Below are 14,951 nucleotides of genomic sequence, written 5' to 3'. Positions count from 1 at the left end.
CTCCATGCTATTCCTTATATTCCACAAAAAAGTGAAACCATATGATAATTGACTTTCTCTGCTTGACTTATTTCACTTAGCATAATCTCCTCCAGTCCCATCCAAGTTGATGTAAAAGTTGGATATTCATCCTTTCTTTTTTTTTTTTTAATTCTATTATGTTATGTTAGTCACCATACAATACATCATTAGTTTTTGATGTAGTGATCCATGATCCATTGTTTTCGTATAACACCCAGTGCTCCGTGCAATATGTGCCCTACTTAATACCCATCACTGGGTTAACTCATTCCCCCACCCCCCTCCCCTTTAAAACCCTGTTTGCTTCTCAGAGTCCATAGTCCCTCATGGTTCATCTCTCCCTCCAATTTCCCTCCCTTCATTTTTTCCTTCCTTCTACTGTCCTCCACGCTATTCCTTATGTTCCACAGATAAGTGAAACCATATAATAATTGACTTTCTCTGCTTCTTTCACTTAGCATAATCTCCTCCAGTCCCATCCATGTGGATGTTAAAGTTGGGTATTCATCCTTTCTGATGGCTGAGTAATATTCCATTGTATATATAGACCACATCTTCTTTATCCATTCATCTGTTGAAGGGCATCTCAGCTCTTTCCACAGTTTGGCTATTGCAGACATAGCTGCTATGAACATTGGGGTGCATATGGCCCTTCTTTTTACTACATCTGTGTCTTTGGGGTAAATACCCAGGAGTGCAATTGCTGGGTCATAGAGTAGCTCTATTTTAAAATTTTGAGGCACCTTAAGCTTACAATCTAATTTGTCTGATATAGGAATTGCTACCCCAGCATTCTTTTGAGGTCCGCTGGCATGGAAGATGGATCTCCATCCCTTCACTTTCAGTCTGGATGTATCTTTAGGTTCAAAATGAGTCTCTTGTAGACAGCATATGGATGGGTCCTGTCTTTTTATCCATTCTGCAACCCTGTGCCACTTTATGGGAGCATTTAGGCCATTCACGTTGAGAGTGATTATTGAAAGATATGAATTTATTGTCATCATGTTGCCTGTGAAGTCTTTGTTTCTGTAGATTGTCTCTGTAAATTTCTGTTGTATATCACTCCTGGGGTCTTTCTCCTTTTATAGAACCCCCGTTAATATTTCTTGCAGGGCCAGCTTAATGGTCACATATTCTTTCAGTTTCTGCCAGTCTTGGAAACTCTGCATCTCTCCATCCATTCTAAATGACAGCCTTGCCAGATAAAGTATTCTTGGCTGCATGTTCTTCTCATTTAGTACCCTGTATATATCTTGCCAGGCCTTTCTGGCTTGCCAGGTCTCTGTGGATAGGTTTGATGTTATTCTGATGTTCTTCCCACTATATGTATGGAATCTCTTCCCTGTAACTGCCCCTAAGATTGTTTCCTTGGTTCTAAGATTTGTTAGTTTTACTATTACATGCCAAGGTCTTGGCCTGTTTTCCTTGATCTTCGGAATGGTCTTCTCTGCTTCTGGGACATGAACATTTGCTTCATTTCCCAGATTAGGGATGTTCTCAGCTACAATTTGCTCAAATATATCTTCTAGTGCATTTACTCTCTCCACCTCCTCAGGGATCCCAATAATTCTGACATTGGAACGTTTCATGGTGTCACTTACTTCTCTGATACTGTTTTTGTTTATTTTGAGTTGTTTTTCACTGGCCTCCTCTTTTACCTTTTTTTCTATCAATTGGTCTTCTAGATCACTAATTCGTTCTTCTGCCTCACTTATCCTAGCTGTTAGATTATCTAGATTAGATTGAATCTCATTGATAGCATTTTTAAATTCTGCCAGTCCAGCTTTCATTTCTGCCCTTAGAGACTCTATGTTGCCATTAATCGATTTCTCCATTCTAGCTATCGTCTTCACAACTGCTACCCTCAATTCCATTTCTGACTTCTTGGTTATATCTGTATCCATTTCTAAATCTGTGGCAGAACTCACAGTCTCTGGGTCTTTCCTATTTCGGGGGTTCCTCCTCCTAGTCATTCTGTTGAGGGGTGGTTGAGGGAATTTTTGAGTCCAAATTATTGACCAGAACCCAAGCAAGATGCACCTGTTTTATAGGGACCTTAGGGTTGTCAACCTCTCTCTCCCAGCCTATCTTCTGGGGGAGGGGTCTGCCGCACTGTTACTCAGGCAACCCTGTTTAGGCAGAGTTGCCCTGCCTCCTGTGGGCAGAGATGGGCTCAGAGAAAACCGATTTTTGAGGGCTTTTGTTCTATGGTGGCTTTCCCTGGCATCTTTCCAGGTCTCTTCCAAGAGTCAGAACAGAAGAGATCATTTCTAGCCCTCTGCTTTGGAGCAGAGAGATCACAGTCTTTTCTTCAGTGAGCTCTCCAGGCCACACCATCTCTATTTCTGTCTGCTGCTATAAACTGCAGTGTCTGGGTTGTGCGCCCCTCAGCATGGTTCCCAGTCCTTGCCTCTAGGTTGGGGCACTAGGACACGTCTGTGCCCTTTGCGCTTCTAAAACTGCCAGCCCCCCCCAGTTCTCATGTGTAGCCCCACTGCTCCAGGTTTCAGTCCAGAAATGCTGTCCTAAAGTCCTTTCCCCGCTGCTACTGGTCTGCGATTCTGTGCCCTGTCCCCAGCGCAGGAGGCTTTCACTCACCAGCAGTGCATGATCCCCATGGGTCCCTCCCCCTTCCGTTTACCTTTGGATATGTGCCTGCAGAATCACGGCTCCCCTCTTCATACCTCAAAACCAACTGCCTGCAATATTCTGTTTGTACAGATCCAGATATATCTTCTTACATCTCAGGCTGATTTTTTGGGTGTTAAGTGGGATCTGGTAGATATCCAGCTCAATTCCAGGGACTGGTTTGAATAGGGTCCCCTACTCCTGTACCATCTTTTCCTCCCCCCTAATAAAAAGCTTCTGCACAGTGAAGGAACCAACACAACTAAAAGCTTACCTACAGGATGGGAGAAGATATAAACAAATGACATATCTGATAAAAAGGGTTAGTATCCAAAATATATGAAGAACTTATCAAACTCAACACCCATAAAAACGAATATTCCAATTTAAGAGAGAGAGAGAGATTAAGGCTAAGTGAAATAAGCCAGTCAGAGAAAGAGAAATACCATATGATTTCACTCATATGTGGGATTTAAAAAGCAATACTACTGAACAAATGGATAAAAAAGATAGAGCCGAGATGCCCTTCAACAGATGAATGGATAAAGAAGATGTGGTCTATATATACAATGGAATATTACTCAGCCATCAGAAAGGATGAATACCCAACTTTTACATCAACATGGATGGGACTGGAGGAGATTATGCTAAGTGAGATAAGTCAAGCAGAGAAAGTCAATTATCATATGGTTTCACTTATTTGTGGAACATAAGGAATAGCACGGAGGACATTAGAAGAAGGAAGGGAAAAATGGGGGGCAGAATTGGAGGGAGAGATGTACCATGAGGGACTATGGACTCTGAGAAACAAACAGGGTTTTAGAGAGGAGGGGGGAGGAGGGATTGGTTAGCCCAGTGATGGGTATTAAGGAGGGCACATACTGCATGGAACAATGGGTCGTGGATCACCACATCAAAAACTAATGACGTATTATATGGTGACTAACAACATAATAAAATTTTTTAAAAATTAAATTAAAAAAATAAAACCTAAAAAATAAATAAATAAAATAAATAAAAACAAACAACAAAAAAAAATAGAGACAATCCATAAAACAGAATCTTAACTACAGAAAACAAACAGATGTTTACCAGAGGGGAGTGGGTGGGTGGATTAAATAGGTGATCGGGATTAAGGAGTGCAGTTAGGTGTTGAGCACCACGTGTTGTATGGAAGTGCCAAATCACTATATTATACAAATGAAACTAATACTACACAGTATGATAACCAGAATAAAAGTAAAACCTTGAAAAATGGGTAGAAGACATGAAGAGACATTTTTCCAAAGAAGACATACAGATGTCTAATGGACACACCAAAAGGTGCTCAACATCACTCATCTACAGGGAAATACAAATCAAAACTACAATATTGTATCACCTCACACCTGTCAGAATGGTTAAAATCAACAAGATAAGATACAACAGGTGGTGGATAGGATGTGGAGCAAGGAGAACACTCTTGCACTGTTGGTGGGAATGCAAACTGTTGCAACCATTCCAAACAAGAGTATGATGATTACTGAAAAAGTTAAAAATAGAACTGCCATACAACCCAACAATTGCACTACTAGGTATTACCCAAGGAATGCACAAGTACTATTTCAAAGGGATGCATGCACACTGATGTTTACAGCAGCTGTATGGACCAGAGCCAAATTTTGGAAACAAGTCAAGTGTATATCGACTGATGAATGGTTGAAGAATTTGTATATATATACAATGGAATATTAACCTTAAATAAATGAAACCTTTCCATTTGTAATGATATCGAAGAAGCTAGAGAGTATTATGCTTTGTGATATAAGTCATTCAAAGACAAATATCGTGTGATTTCACTTATTTTTTAAAATAAAATATTAGGTTCTTTTAGATAAAGAGTGGAAAAAATTGAGATTCAATCTTAAAATGTCCATTTGATATTCTGTCTTTAAATTGTATTGACATGGCAAATTTCTTTATTACTGTATTTTCTTTTTCTCTTTCTTTTCTTCTTGTAATGCAATTTTCTACAGTTGAACATGGTTTTAATACTTCTCCTTTGCCTTGCCTCACTTAATTCCTTACCTAATTTCCTTCCTTTGTTGGTTCTCATACACTGTTATCTAAATCTGCCTTTTATTCCACCCACTCCCCACACGATAATGCACACACAAAAAATGAATGAAGTTTAAGAGATCAAAGGAGATGTTCATTATCATTCCTGAATTCATTGCATTTCTAGTGACTTAGAGAATGTTGATTATGGAATGAGAGCTCCCCATTATGGTTCTATTCAACATTTTCCTCTTCCTGTTTCCTAAGCGTCCCCCCCATATGTATTTTAAGAAACTCAGTGCAATCTCTTTACTTCATGAAAAGAGTAATCAATAATGATTAGCCATGAAATCAAAACGTAGGCCTAGAATTCTACCATTTAACAAAGACTTAGTACGTATTCTCAAACTATTCTAAAAAATATAAGAGGAAGGAAAACTTTTAAGTTCATTCTCTGAGGCCAGCATTACACTGATACCAAAACCGGATAAAGACACAACAACAACAACAAAAGAACTACAGGCCAATATCTCTGATGAACATACATGCAGAAAGGAAAGATGATGGAGGAGTAGGGGACCCTATTTCAACTGGTCCCTGGAATTGAGCTGGATATCTACCAGACCACTCTGAGCACACACGAAACCAGCCTGAGATGTAAGAAACTCTGGATCTCTACAAGCAGAATATAGCAGGTGATTGGTTTTGAGGTATGAAGCAGTGACCCCTGATTCCATGGGCAGATATTGGAGGATAAACGGCAGCGGGAGGGAGCCTGTCTGTGGGGATCCTACACCAACAGTGAGCGACAGCCTCATGTGCTAGGGACAGGGCACAGACTCTCAGACCAGTAGCGGGCAGGGAAAGGACTTTAGGGCAGGCCCCAGGGCGGAAACCCAGAGCGGTGGGGTCTTGCAGGCAAACTGGGAGCAACTGGCGGTTTTAGAAGCACAAAGGGCAGAGACGTGCCCCGACCTGGAGGCAGGACTGGGGGCGCTACAGAGGGGCACACAACCCAGGAAGCTGCAGTTTCTAGCAGCACGGACAGAAATGGAGACAGTGTGGCCTGGAGAGCTCTCTGAAGAACAGAATGCAGTCACTCTGCTCTGAGGCAGAGGGTTAGAAACGGTCTCTTCTGCTCTGACTCATGAAAGAGACACAGAAAGCCACCAGGGAAAGCTGCCAGAGAACAAAAGCCCCAAAAACTGATTCCTACTGAGCCCATCCCTCGCCACAGGGGGGCAAGGCAACTCCACCCAAACAGAGTTGCCTGAGTAACAGCACGGCAGGCCCCTCCCACAGAAGACAGACTGGGAAAACAAGAAGCCAGCAACCCTAAGGTCCCAAGAAAAGAGGTGCATCTTGCTTGGGTCCTGGTCAATGATTTGGACTCTATACATTCCCTGAAACACCCATCAACAGAATGACTAGGAGGAGGAACCTCCAAAATAGAAAAGACTCAGAGATTATGACTTATGCTACAGATTTACAAATGGATGCAGATATAACCAAGATGTCGGAGATGGAATTCAGGCTAGCATTTGTGATGACAATGGCTAGAATGGAGAAATCAATTAATGGCAACATAGAGTCTCTAAGGGCAGAAATGAAAGGTGAATGCGCAGAACTTAAAAATGCTATCAATGAGATCCAATCCAATCTAAATAATCTAACAGCTAGGGTAAGTGAGGCAGAAGAACGAACAAGCGACCTGGAAGACAATATAATAGATAAAAAGGGAAAAGAGGAGGTCAGGGAGAAACAACTCAGAATCCATGAAAATAGAATCAGAGAAATAAGTGACACCATGAAGCGTTCCAATGTCAGAATAATTGGAATCCTGGAGGGATTGGAGAGAGAGAGAGAGAGGGCTAGAAGATGTATTTGAGCAAATCATAGCTGAGAACTTTCCTAATCTGGAAAATGAAACAAACATTCGAGTCCTAGAGTCAGAGAGGACCCCTCCCAAGGTCAAGGGAAACAGGCCAACACCCCGACATGTAATAGTAAAACTTGCAAATCTTAGAACCAAGGAAACCATCTTAAGGGCAGTTATGGGGAAGAGATTCCTTACGTACAGAGGGGGGAACATCAGAATAACGTCAGACCTATCCACAGAGACATGGCAAGCCAGAAAGGCCTGGCAAGACATATTCAGGGTACTAAATGAGAAGAACATGCAGCCAAGAATACTTTACCTGGCAAGGCTGTCATTTAGAATGGATGGAGAGATGCAGAGCTTCCACAACCAATTGAAAATGAGAGAATATGTGACTACTAAGCCGGCCCTGCAAGAAATATTCAGGGATGTTCCATAAAAGGAGAAAGACCCCAAGAGTGATCTACAACAGAAATTTACAGGGACAATCCATAAAAACAATGTCTTCACAGGCAACATGATGACAATTAATTCATATCTTTCAATAATCAATCTCAACATGAATGGCCTAAATGCTCCCATAAAAAGGGACAGGGTTGCAGATTGGAAAAAAGACAGGACCCATCCATGTGCTGCCTGCAAGAGACTCATTTTGAACCTAAAGACACATCCAGACTGAAAGTGAAGGGATGGAGATCCATCTTCCATGCCAGCGGACCTCAAAACAAAGCTGGGGTAGCAATTCTTATATCAGACAAATTAGATTTTAAACTAAAGTCTATAATTAAAGACACAGAATGACACTATATCATGCTTAAAGGGTCTATCCAACAAGAAGATCTAACAATTGTAAATATCTATGCCCCCAACATGGGACCAGCCATCTATATAAGCCAACTGTTAACCAAAATAGTCATATTGATAACAATATGTTAATTGTAGGAGACCTCAACACTCCACTCTCAGCAATGGACAGACCACCTAAGCAGAAAATCAACAAAGAAACAAGAGCTTTGAATGACACACTGGACCAGATGGACCTCATAGATATATACAGAACATTCCACCCTAAAACAACAGACTACTCATTCTTCACGAGTGCACATGGAACTTTCTCCAGAATAGACCATACTCTGGGTCACAAATCACGTCTCAACCAAAACCAAAAGATTGAGATTATTCCCTGCATATTCTCAGACCACAATGCTTTAAAACTGGAACTCAATCACAAGAAACAATGTGGCAGAAATTCAAACACTTGGAAGCTAAAGACCACTCTGCTCAAGAATGTTTGGGTCAACCAGGAAATCAAAGAACTTAAACAATTCGTAGAAATCAATGAGAATGAAAACATCAGTCCAAACCCTATGGGATACTGCAAAGGCAGTCCTAAGGGGGAAATACAGAGCCATCCAAGCCTCACTCAAAAAAATAGAAAAATCCCGAATTCACCAACTAACTAACACCAAAGAACTAGAGAAAAAGCAACAACGATGCATAAGCCATGCATTAGAAGAGAAATAATTAAAATTAGAGCAGAGATCAATGTATTAGAATCCAGAAACACAGTAGATCAGATCAACAAAACGAAGTTAGTTCTTTGAAAGAATTAATAAGATCAATAAACCACTGGCCAGACTTATCCAAAAGAAAATAGAAAATACCCAAATTAATAAAATTATGAATGAGAGAGGAGAGATCATGAATAACACCAAGGAAATAGAAACAATTATTAGCAATTATTATCAACAACTCTATGCCAATAAACTGAGCAATCTGGATGAAATGGAGGCCTTCCTGGAAACCTATAAGCTGCCAAGACTGAAACAGGAAGAAATTGACAACCTGAATACGCCAATAACCAGTAACGAGATTGAAGCAGTGATCCAAAACCTCCCAAAAAACAAGAGTCCAGGGCCTGATGGATTTCCTGGGGAATTCTACCAAACATTCAAAGAAGAAATAATACCTATTCTACTGAAGCTGTTTCAAAAAATAGAAACAGAAGGAAAACTTCCAAACTCATTCTATGAGGCCAGCATTACCTTAATCCCCAAACCAGGCAACGACCCCATCAAAAAGGAGAATTTCAGACCAATATCCCTGATGAATATGGATTCCAAAATACTCAACAAAATCCTAGCTAATAGGATCCAACAATACATTAAAGGATCATCCACCACGACCAAGTGGGATTTATCCCTGGGATGCAAGGGTGGTTCAACATTCGCATATCAATCAATGTGATAGAACACATTAATAAGAGGAGGGAGAAGAACCATATGGTCTTCTCAATTGATGCAGAAAAAGCATTTGACAAAATACAGCATCCTTTCCTGATTTAAACTCTTCAGAGTATAGGGATAGAGGCAACATTCCTCAAGTTCATAAAATCCATCTATGAAAAACCCACAGTGAATATCATCCTCAATGGGGAAAAGCTGAGAGCCTTTTGCTTCAGATCAGGAACACGTTAAGGATGCCCACTCTCACCACTATTGTTCAACATTGTACTAGAAGTCCTAGCAACAGCAATCAGACAACAAAAAGAAATAAAAGGTATTCAAATTGACAAAGAAGAAGTCAAACTCTCTCTTTTCACAGACGACATGATACTTTATGTGGAAAACCCAAAAGACTCCACCCCCAAATGACTAGAACTCATCCAGCAATTCAGTAATGTGGCAGGATACAAAATCAATGCACAGAAATCAGTTGCTTTCTTATACACTAACAACGCAACTGTAGAAAGAGAAATTAGAGAAATGATTCCATTTACAATAGCACAAAAATCAATACGATACCTCGGAATAAACCTAACCAAAGAGGTAAAGGATCTATACTCTAGGAACTACAGAACACTCAAGAAAGAAATTGAAGAAGACACAAAAAGATGGAAAAATATTCCATGCTCATGGATCAGAAGAATAAACATTGTTAAAATGTCTATGCTACCCAGAGCAATCTATACCTTCAATGCCATCCAGATCAAAATTCCAATGACATTTTTCAACGTGCTGGAATGAACAATCCTAAAATTTGTATGGAATCAGGAGAGACCCCAAATCGCCAAGGAAGTGCTGAAAAAGAAAAACAAACCTGGGGGCATCACGTTGCCCGATTTCAAGCTATATTACAAAGCTGTGATCACCAAGACAGCATGGTACTGGCACAAAAACAGACATAGACCAATGAAACAGAATAGAGAGCCCAGATATGGACCCTCAACTCTATGGTCAAATAATCTTTGACAAAGCAGGAAAAAACATGCAATGGAAAAAAGACAGTCTCTTCAATAAATGGTGCTGGGACAATTGGACAGCCACATGCAGAAGAATGAAACTCGACCATTCTCTAACACCACTCACAAAGATAAACTCAAAGTGGGTGAAAGACCTCAATGTGAGACAGAAATCCATCCAAATCCTAGAGGAGAACATAGGCAGTCACCTCTTTGACATCAGCCACAACAACTTCTTTCAAGATACATCTCCAAAAGCTAGTGAAACAAAAGCAAAAATGAACTTTTGGGAGGCAAAGGAAACAGTCAACAAAACAAAGAGGCAACCCACAGAATGGGACAAGATGCAAATGACACTACAGATAAAGGGCTGGTATCCAAGATCTATAAAGAACTTCTCAAACTCAACACCCAAAAAACAAATAATCAAGTCAAAAAGTGGGCAGAAGTTATGAAAAGACACTTCTCTGAAGAAGACATACAAATGGCTACCAGACACATGAAAAAATGTTCATCATCATTAGCCATCAGGGAAATCCAAATCAAAACCACATTGAGATACCGCCTTACACCAGTTAGAATGGCAAAAATGGACAGGGAAAGAAACAACTAATGTTGGAGAGGTTGTGGGTAAGGGGGAACCCTCTTACACTGTTTGTGGGAATGCAAGTTTGTACAGCCACTTTGGAAAACAGTGTGGAGGTTCCTCAAAAATTTAAAAATAGAGCTACCCTATGACCCAGCAATTGCACTCCTGGGTATTTACCCCAAAGACACAGATGTAGTGAAAAGAAGGGCCATATGCACCCCAATGTTCATAGCAGCAATGTCCGCAATAACCAAACTGTGGAAAGAGCTGAGATGCCCTTCAACAGATGAATGGATAAAGAAGATGTGGTCCATATATACAATGGAATATTACTCAGCCATCAGAAAGGATGAATACCCAACTTTTACATCCACATGGATGGGACTGGAGAAGATTATGCTAAGTGAAATAAGTCAAGCAGAAAAAGTCAATTATCATATGGTTTCACTTATTTGTGGAACATATGGAAAACATGGAGGACATTAGGAGAAGGAAGGGAAAAATGAGGGGTGGGGAATTGGAAGGAGAGATGTACCATGAGAGACTATGGACTCTGAGAAACAAACAGGGTTTTACAGGGGAGGAGGGAGGGCGGATTGGTTAGCCCCGTGATGGGTACTAAGTAGAGCATGCACTGCATGGAGCACTGGGTGTTATACGAAAACAATGGATCGTGGATCACCACATCACAAACTAATGATGTATTGTATGGTGACTAACAGAACATAAAAAAAAAAAAAAAAAGAACATACATGCAAAAATTCCCAACAAAATACTAGGAAACCAAATAGAACAATACACTTAAAAATCATTCACCACGGAGCGCCTGGGTAGCTCAGTCAGTTAAGTGTCTGCCTTCAGTTCAGGTCATGATCTCAGGGTTCTGGGATCAAGCCCTGTGTCAGCTCCCTGATTGCCAGTGAGTCTGTTTCTCCCTCTCCCACTGCTTGTGCCCTCTCTCTCTCTGTCAAATAAATAAATAATTTTTAAAAATTTAAAAAAATCATTCACCAAGATCAACCGGGATTTATTCCCAGGACGGAAAGGTGGTTCAATATTTGCCAATCAAAAATTCTGATACATCACATCAATAAGAGAAAGAATGAAAATCATCTGATAATTTCATAGATGGAGAAAAAGCATATGATAAATTACAACACTGATTCATGATAAAGACCCTCAACAAGGTAGGTTTAGAGGTAATATACCCCAACAAAATAAAGGCCATATATGAAAAACCCACAGCAAACATCATCCTCAATGGAAAAAACTCAGAGCTTTTCCCCAGGGTCATGATGATGACAAGGATATCCACCTTCACCACTTTTATTCAACAGAGTAATGGGAGTCCAAGGCACAGGAATCAGACAAGATAAAGGAATAAAAGACATCCAACTTGGTAAGAAAGAAGTAAAACTTTCACTATTTGCAGATCACATGATATTATATAGAAAACCCTAAAGACTGCACCAAAACACTACTGGAACTGATAAATGAATTTAATAAAGTCATAGCATACCAAATCAAGGTACAGAAATCTATTGCACTTCTATACACTAATAAGAAGTAGCTGAAAGAAAAATTAAGAAAATTAAGAAAACTATACCATTTATAATTGCACCAAAGTTATAACATATCTAGGAATAAATTTATCTAAGGATGCAAAAGACATGTATTCTAAAAACTATAAAACACTGATTAAAGAAATTTAAGAAGACATGAAGACAAAATGGAAAGACATGCCAAGCTCATGGGTTGGAAGAAAAAATATTGTTTAAATGTCTATTCTACCCAAAGCAATCAACAACTTTAAAGCAATCCATATCAAAATATGAAGAGCAGAGAAGACTCTACGATGGCACCATGCAGTGGTGCAGAGCCAGACCGGAGTGATGTCGGACGTGCCTGATCTTCCTCACGGAACCATGTTGAAGCAAGAAGCAGGCGCCAACACCTCCTCATGGGTTGTTGCTTCCTGGTGAAACTCAGCAGTGTCCCGTGCTCCGGAAAGGAGGCCGACGGAGGACCCGAATCAAAGAGGTCAGGAGGCCGGTAGGGGCGGCAGAGGTGGCAGCTGGAGGAACCCCTCCTGCCTCCAGCAACCTGGGGCCGCTGGCCTCCGAGAACCGCTGCTTTGCTTTGGATTGAATAACGTGTGGGTTGGCACTGTGATCGGTCGTGGAGGATCAAAAATAAAAGACATCCAAAGTACAACAAACACGAAAATACAGATAATAACATGTAATTCAGAAGAAGCAGATGTCAAAATCTTTGTCAACAAGGTGATGCAGGTGAAGGCCAAAACTGTGATAGATAATCTTGTTAAAAAACAAGAAAATTACAATTCAGAACTCAGAACTGATATTGTTGCATTCCAACCTTCTGTTGGAAGAGATGTAAAGACAGATAGTAATGTTACAGAGAATCAGCCATTGATTGATTGGGATCAAATTCGAGAAGATGCTTTGAAGTGGGGGAAAAAATAGTGGGAAGATTTACCACCAATTAAGAAAAACCTTTACGTGGAGTCAGAAGCAACAAGTTCAATGTCACAGTGCAAGTAGACACTCGGAGGAAAGAAAATTATAATGTGTGATGACTCAAAAGAAGGGGAGAAGCGTCATATACCCAATCCTACTTGTAAATTTGAGGATGCTTTTCAGTGTTATCCTGAGGTTATGGAAAACATTAAAAAGGCAGGCTTTCAAAAGCCAACACTGATCCAGTTGCAGTCATGGCCGATAGTTTTACAAGGTGTAGATCTTATAGGAGTAGCCCAAACTGGAACCGGGAAAACACTGTCCTACTTAATGCCCAGATTTATACACTTGAATTCACAGCCTGTAATTAGAGGAAAAAGGAATGGACCTGGCGTGTTAGTCCTTACACCTACGCACGAGTTAGCACTTCAAGTGGAAGCTGAATGTTCTAAGTATTCATATAAAGGCCTCAAAAGTGTGTGTATATATGGTGGTGGAGATAGAAATGGACAAATACAAGATCTGAAAAAAGGAGTAGATATTATTATTGCAACTCCTGGAAGACTGAATGATCTACAAATGAATAACTTTGTTACCCTCAGAAATGTAACCTACTTGGTTTTAGATGAAGCCGACAAGATGCTAGATATGGGATTTGAACCCCAGATAATGAAGATTTTATTAGATGTGCGCCCATACAGGCAGACTACTATGACAAGTGCAACATGGCCATATGCTGTCCGGCGACTTGCACAGACTTATTTGAAAGAGTCAATGACTGTATATGTTTGTACTTTGGATCTAGTGGCAGTAAGTACCGTGAAACAAAACATAATTGTCACCACCGAAGAAGAGAAATGCTCTCATATCCAAACTTTTCTAGAAAGCATGTCTCCCAAAGACAAAGTCATAGTGTTTGTCAGCAGAAAAGCTGTTGCTGACCACCTATCAAGCGACCTGATTCTGCGACATGTTATCAGTGGAATCCCTTCATGGTAATAAGGAGCAGAGTGACCAAGAGAGGGCATTAGAAAACTTTAAAACAGGTAAGGTAAAAATATTGATTGCCACCGACTTGGCATCTCGGGGTCTTGACGTCCTTGATATCACACATGTCTATAATTATGATTTCCCCCGAACATCAAAGAATACGTGCACAGAGTAGGGCGTACTGGAAGAGCAGGGAGAACTGGGATATTTATTATTCTCCTCACTAGAAATGACTGGAGGGTTGCTGGAGAGTTAATTAATATTCTGGAAAGAGCACAACAGAGTATCCCAAAGGATCTTGTGGCAATGGCCAAGAGGTAGAGGTGAATAAATTGAAAAAAGAAATGGAGAAAAAATTGGGGAAACCCCAAGGAAAACCCCAAAATTTTATTATTAATGCCCTTGTTGAAAAGTGGTACCAGCCTGCTGAGAGGAGATCTCAAGATATATGGAAGTATGGGAAACATGCTGGCTCTATGAAGAAATAAGTGATTCTTAAAATAGTAGTGTTTAAAAATGTAGAATTTGGTATTTTATACTTTCTTTAATAAAATCAAAAGTAGGGCACCTGGGTGGCTCAGATGGTTAAGCATCTGCCTTCGGCTCAGGTCATGATCTCAGGGTCCTGGGATCGAGTCCCGCATCGGGCTCCCTGCTCCTTGGGAGCCTGCTTCTCCCTCTGCCTCTCTCTCTCTCTCTGTCTCTCATGAATAAATAAATAAAATTTAAAAAATAAATAAATAAATAAAATCAAAAGTATTTAAACTTGAGTTAAAATTTTTTTTCATGGATATTAAGGAATGTAGCATTACATTTTTTCACTTTTTACTATCCTTATTTAAAAATGTAAATTTTATCTCCTGTAATGTTGTTATATTAAGGTCAGTCTTTAAAGAGTTGAAAGCCTGTTCAGATGTCATGGCAGTGGAAGATACTGTTAACAAATAAATGTTTTTCTATGATAAAAAGAAAAAAAATATGAATAGCATTTTTCACAGAGATAGAACAAATAATCCTAAAAAGACCCCAAATAGCTATAGCAATCTTCACAAAGAAAAAAAAAACAAAAACCTGGAGATATCACAA

At 40.0% G+C, this 14,951-nt stretch overlaps 1 pseudogene; it reads left to right on the top strand.

Annotated features, from left to right (window-relative positions):
- Positions 1–12,320: 12,320 nt before the first annotated feature.
- LOC110591904 lies at positions 12,321–14,353 on the top strand (annotated as a pseudogene).
- Positions 14,354–14,951: the final 598 nt, after the last annotated feature.

This window comes from Neomonachus schauinslandi, chromosome X (genome assembly GCF_002201575.2).
Source record: "Neomonachus schauinslandi chromosome X, ASM220157v2, whole genome shotgun sequence".
Classification (NCBI taxonomy): domain Eukaryota; kingdom Metazoa; phylum Chordata; class Mammalia; order Carnivora; family Phocidae; genus Neomonachus; species Neomonachus schauinslandi.
Note: the sequence above shows the minus strand (reverse complement) of the source record. Positions and strands in the feature narration are given on the sequence as shown.